At 43.1% G+C, this 13,518-nt stretch overlaps 1 pseudogene; it reads left to right on the forward strand.

Annotated features, from left to right (window-relative positions):
- Positions 1 to 2,708: 2,708 nt before the first annotated feature.
- LOC112446833 (HAUS augmin-like complex subunit 8) lies at positions 2,709 to 9,438 on the forward strand (annotated as a pseudogene).
- Positions 9,439 to 13,518: the final 4,080 nt, after the last annotated feature.

Consider the following 13,518-nt stretch of genomic DNA (forward strand, 5'->3'; position numbering starts at 1 on the left):
TCAGCTATAGGACAAACACATATATTCTTAAGAAAAAAAAGTTCAGCTTTTGTATTTGTAAAGTTGATTAACAATGAAATCTACACCTTTAAGCACCTCAACATGAACTCACTGCAAAAGAAGAAAATAGGAGTATAATTAAAATAATAATGAACATTTATTTGGCGCTGTATGCCAGGCATTCTTCTATGAGCATTTATACATACTGACTCATTTTAAACTCTCAGCACTCCTATAAGATAAATACTTTTATCACCAGTCTCATTTAAAACGGAAAATGAGACTTCAAGAGGCTAAGGAACTTACATGACTAAGTTAAGTAAGAGTAGAGGTGGGGTTGGAACCTAAGATGCTAGCATGTTCTATCGCTTCAGCTGTATCTGACTCTTTGTGACCCCATGGACCGCAGCCTGCCAGTCTCCTCTGTCCATGGGATTCTCCAGGCAAGAATACTGGAGTGGCTTGCCGAGCCCTCCTTCCAGAGGATCTTCCTGACCCAGGGATCGAACCCATGTCTCCTGCATTGCAGGTGGATTCTTTACCACTGAGCCACCAGGGAAAGCCAGAACCTAAAATATTTGGCTCTAAATAGATCTCTGGATTCTGTGAGCTATGTGTCAATTGCATCAATTATGTATAGCACATGTTTTGACACCCAGAGAAGTAGTTTTGCTTAACACGAAAACCACTGTAGATGTGAAGGTCTTAGATTTCTATCATGAATTAATTTTGTTTATTCCTAATCAGAAATATATATCCTTCTTCTGATAAGAAAAACCTTAGAGTAAGTAATATAACTATCAAATAGCATAATTATGAATCCAAACACTGGAAAATCAAAGTTCCTTGAATTTTTACATGGTATTCAAAAAAGGTAGAGTGGGGCTAAGCACTGGGGTGGATAAGGACATTTATTAGATATGTTACCATTTTATTTTATTGACTTAAAAAATTTCAATAACACAGACACTGAGTTCAGCTACTTCTCCATCTCAGTGTGGACCTGCAAAATTTAGTCCTCACTCCTTGACTCCATCTCTCCACCTCCTCCTTGTGTGTTGGGTGTTTTTCAGGCCACAGTGGGGCCTGAGGCTATAGTGGCCCAGGTTTCTCAGCTTCCCTTCCTTAGCTCATCTTCCTTCTTTCAAGAAGACCCACCAGTAGGTGTTCTCCTTTTGCATATACACTTCCCTCCACCACCTTTTCAATCTCTAATTACAGTTCCCTCTGCCCAGTTCCCTGAAATCTCAGTTGGTAAAGAATCCACCTACAATACAGGAGATCCCAGTTCAATTCCTGGGTTGGGAAGATCCCCTGGAGAAGGGAAGGGCTACCCACTCCAGTATTCTGGCCTGGAGAATTCCATGGACTGTATAGTCCATGGTCTGAAAGAGTCAGACACGACTGAGCGACTTTCACTTTCATTTTCTGTCTAGTTAGGCTTCCCTAGTGGCTCAACAGTAAAGAATCTGCCTGCAACGCAGGAGATGCGGGAGACGTGGGTTCAATCCTGGATCAGGAGGACTCCCAGTGCTGGAAATGGCAACCCACTCCAATATCCTTGCCTGGAAAATCCAATGGACAGAGGAACCTGGCGGGCTACGGTCCATGGTCTGACCAAGGGTTGGATGTAGACTGAGCACGCATGCACGCACTGCCAGTTAAGACCACCAGCACCCACCCCCCCCCCCCCCACCTACAAAAAGCACTGCTGATGTGACACCCTGGCCTCAGTTCCCTCTCTGGAATTTCAGCATGCTATTTCCCCCTTGGGCTATGCAATAGAAAATCATAGTATGAAATTTGAAGATTACATTTTCTCATGTCAAGTGAGATTAAACAACCTCTTGAATGGGCATTTTACTTGGATGGCATGGCCAAATCCATACAACAAGCCGTGGCTACTGAACTTGGGACAAATTCAGTGAAGGTGAAATGAAAGACACTGTCACAACAGAAAGCAACGCAGTAAATCTAATAAGGCCTTTGGCAGTGTTTGGGGGTAAACAGGAGATTTCAGTCCGACAAGACAATGTTGTATTTGTTGAATACTAAATAGGCATTGTTGTCAAACAGAGAGAGAAGGGTTCTTAAAGTATCTGTCTTTAAAGCGTTTGTGTTCTTTGTTCTAACTGGGAGAATACACAGGTACAAATGATGAAATGTGGCCAAATGTCCTCACACAAACTGAACACATAAGTGCTAAGAATAAAGTGTTGATTAAAAGGATGTAGGGCTAACCAGGCTTCCAAAAATGATTGGGTTTTGAAACAAGTTTTGAAGATGGTGACGGGAGGCAACTAGCCCAGAAGAAGTGGAGAATTTCTAGAAGTCATATAAGAAGCTGTTCAGAAACCTGACGTGGTAAGGCTGAAATTGTGATAGCTGGTTGTTAAGTATGTAAGATAGTTATTTCAAAGATGCCAACGAGTTTTTTCTGCTAGTTTTATATTTTTAAAATTTAGCCAGAAGTGGAGGCATCATTCATAGTGAGTGGGCAAGGGATCCTCTTTTGTCTTGGATAAAATTCTTAGAGCATTTGATTATGTGAAAAGAAACCCTAAATTCAAGTCCAGCATGGAAAACATGAGACCATGAAGAGTAAACTGCTCTGTACGATTTCGTCAAAGGCTGTCATCAACGTGGACTGAAGTGCTCTCTGGGAGAAGAAGGGACTTCCATAACTCTCTAGAGCCAATGGAGACCCGATGGCCTGGGCCATTAGGCCAGGCAGGGGAGACGCGGTCAAAGGCTACTACCGTACAGGATGGCGCGCATGCGCTCAGCCGCGGCTGACTCTTTGTGACCCCCTGGACTGTAGCCTGCCAGGCTTCTCTGTGCATCCGTCCAACAAATCCTGACCAGATTTGTTAAGGTCCCTGCAACATGGCAGCAGGGCTTAGAGGAAGTGTGAAAGATTAAGAGAACAGTAAGAGGCCTCTTTTGAGTGGCTTGACCAATGAACTCTAGTGATAGCTAGCTTTCAGGTTACTTTTCTTTTCTGCAGAGTAATTCTCTTCGGTCATCCTCAAATCATTGGTAAAGTTTTGTAAACTAGGTAGCCTGGTCTTAGAAGGGCTGAGAAAGCGAACTGTGTCCACACTGAGAGATTCTCAGCAGCCAGGACAAGCAGTTGTGAAATCTCCCGAGTCCACCCACAGAAAAGCCTAGAACATGAAGCCAGACTTGAGAGCCCATTAAAGGCTAGATTTTTTGATAATTTGGGAGTGCAAAGGGGGCCTGTAAATTGTCATTAGGTATTAAATAGAAGGTTAAGCCCTGGAGCCTGGAGAACTTGTGATATATCAGGCTATCCTGAGATACATCAGTATAGAAAATAGATAAAGTCTCATAGCATTTATATTTTAATTAGAAAGACAAGCAATAATTAAATAAAGCAAGTGATAAGTACTACTAAGATTTTTAAAAAAAAGAAAAAACTACTGCAAAGGAGACACATTACTGAGACCATAAAAGTCCAGATTTGGAATTTTATAAATTAGAAGCACAGAGATGCACAGAGATTCATTGGAAATCCACAGGGGTGAGCACTAGCTACTTATAATTAGCTGTAACTAGCTGCAAAACCCAGAGTAAGTCAGGTAACTTCTCTGAGCCACAATTTCTTCTCCTACATAAGTGAAGGAAATTAGATTGGATCAATTCTAAGATAAATAGGAAAACTTTAAAAAAGAATGAAAGGAAAAGCTGAAGGAAGAAGCAAGCCATTGTAGTAAACAGCAATTTCTCAAAAGCTCTGTAGCCATATGCCCTACTGCTGCTAAGTCACTTCAGTCATGTCCGACTCTGTGCGACCCCATAGACGGCAGCCCACCAGGCTCCCCCGTCCCTGGGATTCTCCAGGCAGGAACACTGGAGTGGGTTGCCATTGCCTTCTCCACATGCCCTACTACTGTACCTTATTTTATTATGATTATCATAGATAGATTTTTACCCACCTTCTTAGGAATTCACAATGCTTTAGTGACTAACCCCTCTGCTTCCCAGTGGCTTCTTTTTTATCTTAAGAGTACTTATCTCTTGCTTTATTTAATTACGGCCTGTCTTTCTGATTAAAATATAAGTCCTCCGAGAACTTGTCTGTTTTCTTTACTGATCTGTTTTTAGCGTTTAACACAGTATTTGGCAAATGGTGGACTACCTTTGATATCAGACACTGAAGTGGTTAAATTTTACATATTACAGTAAATAATAACCCAAAAGCAAAGTATTAAGATTCCCTAGCAATGCTTTCAGTTACCGACCACTCCAGGTAGACAAAACGTGTCCGATCAGACACGGAGTGGCACCCCAGGATCCCACAAGACAGTTACTTTATGAAGTCAGGCACTGGACAATTTCTGGTAAGCTTTTTTAATTTGCATTTCTCTCTAATGATCTGAGACGTTGATAACATAGAAAACACCAGGAGAAAGCCATGCTAGGTTGAGTGGGAATGGGGAACAAAGCTGAAAGCCTGTTAAGGCACCTGGTCTCATGAGATTACATCGCCATCATCCCCTTCATCAATAATTAACAGCAATGAAGTTCTTACTGTAATCAAAGCACAATAGCATGAATTTAAAACACCAAAGAACAACTTCCGGCACAAATAAAAAATGAACCCTGCACCCAGAGAAAAAGACCAGTATCTGGCTTGCTGAGCCTATTCCTAGGACCTAAGAGATTTCAAAGTTCCAGCCAAAGCTCTCACGCCACTGGCTCCTAACTTCTTATCAGGAATAAAAACAGTTCCATCTGATCAATAATATCGGTGACGTTTACCCATGAAAGCACCAATTTTTGCAATTAAAACTAAACTCAGCTCCTTCCAACTATTTTTTAAGAGAAAAATGGGCCATGACCTGGTGTTGGAAGAAACCCAAAGGGAGAGAAGAAAGTTGTGCAATGTCCGTAGATTTTCCAACTAGACATAATACATACTGAGGTGCAGTCTACAGGGTGGGACTTTATTATTTACAGAGATGACCCCAAAAATTTCAGCATCAGGTCTGAAGCACTGTAGAGTACTACTAGGGTAGCAGAAGACTCCGAAACACCGACTGAGCAGGTGTTAGAGCTGTGCTGCCGGGGTATGTACTTTCCTGAATTGAGCCCAAGAGTCACATCCCTAGTTTTACCAAAGACCTTCTTTTTCCCACAGCAAAAAATAACACTTCACATCAAAAACATTCCTTCTAGTCCACAAGTTTGTCAAGAGTAATCTGTTTAGATAAAAGTTGCAGAACTCACTATAAGAAGCAGGAATCAACTTGTATCCATATACAATTTGTTTTTTCATTCAAAAACATCTTCCCACTCAGCTCCAACTTGCATGGACACCTGTCCATGAATTGCCTGTCTTTCACCCTCCACACACACACACACACACACACTGCTTCAGGACTAGCTAATACATGTTTAGGACTTGAGCTTCCTAAGGACATAACTAATATGCTGTATGTCCACACAGAATACTCACTCTTATGATATATACCAAGCACCAATCTGCCATTCAAAACCTTAGTCCTGTTCTGTTTTTAGCTATTGATCTTGATATTTCTTTTCCATTACTACTTCACTGTTTCAACTCCAGCGTCTGGTATAATTTTGACTCTTCACAACAATGACTCCAGTTCTAATCTTAGTCTCATGTCACTTAGGACTCCATTATACTACTTCAGCTCTGTCCCCACATCTTCACATCAACTCTAGGCCAATAAAAAGAATCTGGATTTCCCATAAGTCTTATGTTCTCCTTTCAACTAACAGACATTTTTTTAAAGTTTTTTGAAACTTAGAAATGGAGTCAAAACATTTTTGGTTATTGGGAACCAGAAAATATAACAACTGAATTCACTGCACTGAAGACAATAAAAATTAGTAAGAATGGTTGATCCTGAAAAATTATATAGCTATGCTAGCCCTGCAGCTTGGTTTTTAGTATGTAATAGGTACTGTTATTTTGCTTCCTGAAGCTATAGTGCTTTGGAGAAAACATTAATTGATAAAATTACCATAAATACTCTGCTTGTTAGAAATGTAGTCAGAGCTTAAATTTGCTCTTTTACATTTCAACCAGTGGTTTTCCTTGATGGCAAGGTTTCTGATTATGAGATTTTTTTTTTTTTTTTTTAAGAAAGTCATTAAAAGTCTCTGGTATAATCCACATAACAATAAAAGCATCCATGGATGCTAACTACCATGCTGGGAATAGGTTAATATCTCATTTTCATTCAAGTGCTGGTTGAGAAATCCCTATATATCAAGGCCCTGAGGTATGCACAGAAGTTTCAACGAGACACACTACTCTCCTTAAGGGCTTTATAACCCAATGGAAGAGACAAGTAATGAGCAGCCAAGGATAATACAATGTGACATGATCCGGTGTTAAGGTAGCACTTAAGTGGGATAACCCACAAGTACGCCCAGGCCATGCCGGGTTCTAATTTCAGGGGTATAATCTAGGTCATGCTGGGTTCTAATTTAAGGGGCTTCCCTGGTGGCTCAGACAGTAAAGAATCCACCTGCAATGCAGGAGATCCAGGTTTGATTCCTGGGTCGGGAAGATCCCCTGGAGAAGGGGATCGCAACCTACTCTAGTATTCTTGCCTGGGAAGTTTCATGGACAGAGGAGCCTGGCGGGTTACAGTCCATGGGGTCACAAAGACTTTGACATGACTGAGAGACTCACATTTTCACTTCACTTTCAAGGCAGAAGATGAGGATTCTAGGAAATATGGATGGGGACATGCATTGGTTATCTGTTGATCTAACAGAAGACCACAAATTGAGCAGCTTATAGCAACATCCATTTTTCACCTCACAGTTCTGCAGGTTAGAAAGCCAAGTGCACTTTCACTGGTTCTCTGATCAGGGTCTCAAGAGACTGAAATCAAGGTGTGTTCAGGCTGGGAGGTTATCTAGTGGCTTTAGAGAAGAATTCACTTCCTTATTCAAACTATTGGCTGAATTCATTTCCTTGCACTCGTAGGACTGAAGTCCCTGGTCCCTTACCAGCTGTCAGCCAGGAGCTGTTCTCATCTCCTAAAGGCTGCCCACATCCCTTGGCACAAGTATTTTTCCATCCCCAAAGCCAACAATGCTGTGTCCAGTGCTCCTCTGCGCTTTTAATCTCTCCCACTATCCTGTCTCCTACTTTGGCCTCATCTGCCACCGGCCAAAGAAAGCTCTTTGTTTCTAAGAGCTCTTGTGATTACAATGGGCCTACCAGATAATCCTGTATGACCTCCTTATTTTAGGATCAACTGTGCAATGTAACATAACAAGCAGGGAAATCTTATCACATTCATGGGTTCTAGGGACCAGGGACAGGGCATCTTTGGGAGACCATTTCATTATTTTTTAATTAATTTTTATTGCAATATAGTTGATTTACAATGGTGTGTTTCAGGTGTGCAGCAAAGTGAATCAGTTGTACATATACATATAGCCACTCTTTTTTAGATTCTTTTCCCACAAGGTCATTACAGAGTATTAAGTAGAGTTCCCCTGTACTATACTGTAGGTTCTTATTAGTTATCTATTTTGTATATAGTCACGGTTCAATTCCTAGGTCAGGAAGATCCCCTGGAGTAGGAAATGGCAGCCCACTCCAGTATTCTTGCCTGGAAAACTCCATGGACAGAGGAGCCTGGCGGGCTACAGTCCTTGCTTCAAGTAAAGAGCCCAGATCTCTCTAAAGCGATGGGAATGATGGAGTCGGAGATGTTCCTTCTGACCCTGCTGATGGTGAAGATGGAGAATAGCCTGTCTACGCAGAACAGGCAGAACAGAACCTACAATTAATGTGCAAAGAGAAGGAGAAACTCCAGAAAAAGACTTAGGAGCTGAAGAGCAGACTTCTCCTATGCCAGAGGAAGAGGGAGCTGGCGGATGTCCTGGACGCACAGGTCGCAGTCCTGAGCCCCTTTGAGGCCATGGCCAGCCGCTTCCCAAACAGTACAAGGCATGCGCGACGGCCCAGGGCACCGTGCAGCACGAGCTGCCCGTGCAACCGTCCACCCGGATGGAGACAGGCAGCTCTTCTTAGACAAGTTGCAGCGGGAATAGATGGCCACACGCCGTCTGCTGGGATAACTTGGCATCGGCAGCTCAGAAGAAAACGCGAAGGCATCAGACCTGATGAGGGAACTCAGGGAGCTGAGAAGGAGCTTCAGCCAAGTTCTGAAACTTTCCACCGAGGCGAGTAAGAAGGCAGCCTTAGTCAACCAGGAGGCCTGGGAAGAGGCCCAGGGCCCCAAGGCCCCCAGCCAGTGATCTTTTGATCCCAAGGAGGCCACTGGTGGAGAAACTTGGGGAGAGGTCAGGAGCCTCTAGGGCCACGAAGAGCTATGAATCCACACACAGGCCATGTCCCTGATCCAAGTGGGGAACTTCCTGTGCCCAGTGGGGAAGGAAGCACATTTTGTGCCCCTTTTTCGGGGGCACAGGGAACCTGCAGCGACCCACCTGTGATGTTCTGAAAACTTGAGCACCTCATGCACTTAGCCTAGCCATATAGTTATTTTTGTGTGATAATCTCATTTGATAATTTAACAAATAAAAACTATTTTGCAATGAAAAAAAAAAAAAAGGCAGGAGCAGCGGTGTGAATATGTCAACCCCAATCTGGGAGGCTGTTTTAGAAATTGTATTACCAGAGGCCTCTAACCAATGTCATTCTTGAATTACAGCAATTTATATATACAATGCACTTGATACAGACTTTTTTACAGTGAGGCCTTGTTTTCCCTAGAGATAAGTCGCTTGAAAAATTAGGGTTGTATGAATAGTCGTGAATCTTAGAACTAGAAGGGTCTTCAAAAGATTATCTTTGAAGCACATAAGAAACAACTGTCTTCATTTTATACTGAAGGTGCCTAAATCCAGAGAGAGGAAGGGAGGCACACTCAGCACCACTCCCGGCAGCAGAAAGACAGCAGAACCTCCCTGGCTGCTCTCCACAGAGCTGGCAAGTTCACACAAGGCCTCCTTCCCTCAGATCCTCCCCAGAGCTGTGGAACTCCTCACTGTTGGCATTTTGCATCAATGAGCTGCTCTGTTTAAACACAAACAGCATCTCTTGCAGCAAACCCAAAGATTCAGACTTTCCTTGTCTGAGCGTCTTTCCTGCGGATAGTCATTAAGAGCCCAGTTAAAAATCAAATATGTGCTTATATTTAGGTAAAATATCACCAATTCAATGGACATGAGTTTTGAGCAAGGGAGATGGTGAAGGACAGGGAAGCCTGGCGTGCTACAGTCCGTGGAGTCGCAAAGAGTCAGACACAACTGAGCTGCTGAACAACAAATCATGCTTTTTAAAGCATGGGCTCTGCAGGCAGACTTGAGTATCAGTTGACCTTCCTTCAGGAAGTTTCTTAACCTCTTCTCTGTAAAATGGGTGTGATATTACTACCCATCACATAGGGCTACTTGGAGGAGTAATTGAGGTAGCACGTGAACATTTTTCACTTACCACAGTGACAAGACAATTATTATTTACTAGATCTCCACACGGGTTTTTCACGACAGTAATTGCATTAACTGCCCTCTTCTATGGCCATTTCTACTGCTGGTTAGAGGAAATGGCCTTACCCTCTTTTTTCCTACTCCCCTTGGCATCAGTCTAATTGAATAAAACTAAGAAACTGCAATTTAAGTCTTACACATACTGCTGTGGAAACATCACTTCTCCCATTCGTCTGCTCAGAAGCACACAAGTCCCTTTGGTCTTCAAAGGAGTTTAATAGTGATACCGCAAAGTTGATCACTGGGGTGATCAACTGCACCAGGAATGAGGGATTTCAGGGACATGGGAACTTCAGTGATAAAACTGAGATGATCCCAGGTAAAATGGGACTGCTGTTTACCCTAGGACAGACTGCCTTTGTGATACTGGGTAGGTTACTAACCTTTCTGGGTCTCAGTTTCCACATACAGAGATTACAGCAACCCTCCTTCATAGAGTCGTTTTTTGGTTTGTTTTGAAGAGCAAATGAGTTAATACATAAAGTGCTTAGGATCATGCCTAGTATAGAGTAAATACTCAATAAAAGTTGGTTATTATTATGATTACTAACCACTAAAAGGAGACATGAAGTAATAGACTAACATACAAGGACATGGCAGAGAGCCCGGAGTCTCCTGAAGTCCTTATAGCCCAAGAGTGGAGCCCCTGAAAAGATGTTTTTTCCCCTGCATCATTGTGTCATAATTCTCTAAGAGATCATGAAAACAAAGAAAAATAAGAATATTCTATTATCTGAAGAAAGAATAATGAGAAAATACAAATGAAAACTACCCTAAGCTACCATTTCATTAGATTAACCAAAACCAACAAAAACAAACAAACAAAAAAAAAAAAGCAGAAATTTGGCTACACCCAATTACTTAAATTGAAGGGAACAGGCCCTCTCACACTGTACCAGGCAGTTGTAAAATGGTCAGGCTGCCTGGAAGGACATCTGCCAACATCCATCAAAATCACAGAGGCACTTGAACTACGATGCTGCTTCTGGAAACCTCTCCTATGGATCCTCTCATGCATCACATCATGGATCTATGTACAGGACCATCCACGGAGAACAGTTATAACAAAACCTAGAAACAATCCAAATGTCCAAAAATAGGGGACAGCCATACAGCAGAATATGGCGTGGAAGCAAAAAAAAAAAAAAGAACAAAGAGCTCTCTGTGTATTAATGTGGAACGATCTCCACATATATTTTGTTATTGTTGTTTGGTCACCAAGTCCTGTCTGACTCTGCGACCCCATGGATTGTGGCACCCCAGACTCCTCTGTCCTCCACTCTCTCCTGGAGTTTGCTCACATTCATGCCCGTTGATGGCACCCCACTCCAGTACTCTTGCCTGGAAAATCCCATGGATGGAGGAGCCTGGAAGGCTGCAGTCCATGGGGTCGCTGAGGGTCGGACACGACTGAGCGACTTCACTCTCACTTTTCACTTTCATGCATTGGAGAAGGAAATGGCAACCCACTCCAGTGTTCTTGCCTGGAGAATCCCAGGGAGGGGGAGCCTGGTGGGCTGCCGTCTATGGGGTCGCAGAGTCGGACACGACTGAAGTGACTTAGCAGCAGCAGCAGCATGCCCGTTGAATCAGTGACACTCTCCAACAACTTTATCCTCTACTGCCCCCTTCTCCTTTTGCCTTCAGTCTTTCCTAGCATCAGGGTCTTTCTCTAATGAGTCCAAATATATTATTTGGTAACAAAAAATAAAACATATATATAATATGCTGTCTTTTTTGGGAAAAAGGAAATAAATATATATATATACATATATAAGTATAGATATATAAATTCATATATGCTTGCATATGCATAAAGAAATACTGGAAGAATAAGCAAGAGAATAATTAAAATGACTATTTCTTAAGGACAGAAAAAAAAAGAGTAGATGGAAATGGGGCAGTGACAAGATATCCCCTTAGCTCTTTATATTTCATTTTATTTTGGCATCTCTAAATATCTTACCCACAAAAAGACTTTTAAAAAATGTGAAAAATCAAGAGCTCTTTATCTATGTCATCCACTGAAATATTAGTACCACTCTCTTCTATGAAATGTCTCATTTGAGAAAACAGGAAGTTGTGCTGAAAACAATGTTGTTCTCCATCCACCCAAACAAATAAAGCAAAGATTTCTGACATGCGACTTTGAGGACCACCCCTTATCCGCCAAACAGAAAGGAACCGAGGGGTTGTTCTGAGGGGACTGCTCTGCAGTCCCCTCTGATTCGTGAATACATCCCCCTTTCAACCCAGTGGCGTGGACCAGCATCTGAGGGGACAGAGGATGCTGCGTGTTTTCCTTTCTCAGCCAGGAGGAGGTTTCATCATCCCATCATCTTACACTTGCACGTTAGGAGCTCTGTTCTGCTTTTTATGTTAATTGGAATCGGCTGCTTTGGGCTCTGACACAGGCATTTAGCACTAGCAGTCAATTGCTCTTTCCTCAGCCATCTGGCAAAAAAGTTGAAACCAGCAATTTTCTGAGTCAGAATTAGACATCTGAAAAAGAATGTGCACATAGGCAAACCCCTCAGAAGTGTGGAATGAAAGAAAGGGGCAGGTAGAGGGATGGGCGGCTATAGACCCCACTGTGGAGTAACGTGATTTCAAAGATAATGCAAAACGGCACTTTGATTTCCCGACACCAGCAGCCCTCTTCCCCCCGTGCAGGACAGAGCACTCAGGATTACGCAGTACCTCTCCCTCACCTTCTATCCTGCACGACAGATGTTGCCTTCACTTTGGCCATCTGCCTTCTCCCTCCCTCCTGAAGATATTCTCATCGGGAGCTCATGGCCAGCCCCTTTAACTTCAGCAGGACTTACGGAGCACCCTCGCTTCTGTGACAGCATCGTCTCCTGGTCCTTCAAGTTCTGACTGTCCTTGTTCCATCACCTTCACATGCCCCTCTTTTTCCATCTGCCCTTTAGATGTTGGTCTTCTCTGAGGGCTTCTGTCCTCCACTCATCTTACTGCGTACACTTACTCTCTTGTCTGCAGGTTTGAGGTCTTCACAGACCTAAATGCCTGCATGAAAATATCGCTGGCTTAGGCCCTGATGGCTCAGACAGTAAATAATCTGCCTGCAATGCAGGAGATCCAGACTCAATCCCTGGGAACCTGGGTTGGGAAGATCCCCTGGAGAAAGGAATGGTTACCCACTCCAGTATTCTTGCCTGGAGAATTTCAAGACAGAGGAGCCTGGTGGGTACAGTCCATGGGGTCACAAAAAGTCAGATACAACTGATCAATAAACACTTTTTAGTTCTTAAAGGGAAACCTTATATTAAACCCATTCTGACCCTGCTTACTTTTTATCTGAGCCCATTCTGTATTTCATGAGGAGCACCACATTCTCTTCACACAAAGGCAGCAGTAAATATACTTCCATCTGTCATTCCCTGTTTGGTAGAGTTAAGAGTCTCCAAAATTTGGGCAGGATGCCCACCACCACAACCAGTGTCAGTGGCTCAAACACTACGTAAGTAAACCTTAAGTATTATTGTAATAAGGTACAAATATCATCTCCAGACTGATGGCCATGTCATCCCTAAATTATCCACACACTGGTGATGACCATTATCATTCCATTTTGGCCCACCTATCCTCTGCCTAGAAAATGCCCAAAAACACAAAGTGCTCATCAGGTTAGCAGGCAGCTGCAGCTGTGCTCAGTATACCTGCCACTGCATCCTTCCCAGAGAGGAAATCTGTGCTGGTTCTAAGCATCTTCCATCTTCCTGAACATGTGTGTGTGTGTGTGTGTGTGTTAGTCACTCAGTCATGTCTGACTCTTTGCAACCCCATGGACTGTAGCCCACCAGGCTTCTCTGTCATGGGATTCTCCAGGCAAGGATACTGGAGTGGGTTGCCATTCCTTTCTCCAGGGGATCTTCCTGACCCGGGGATTGAACCTGGGTCTCCTGCATTGAAGGCAGATTCTTTGCTGTCTGAGCCCCCAGGGGAGCCCTCCGAACCCCC

Source organism: Bos taurus, chromosome 5 (assembly GCF_002263795.3).
Source record: "Bos taurus isolate L1 Dominette 01449 registration number 42190680 breed Hereford chromosome 5, ARS-UCD2.0, whole genome shotgun sequence".
NCBI lineage: Eukaryota > Metazoa > Chordata > Mammalia > Artiodactyla > Bovidae > Bos > Bos taurus.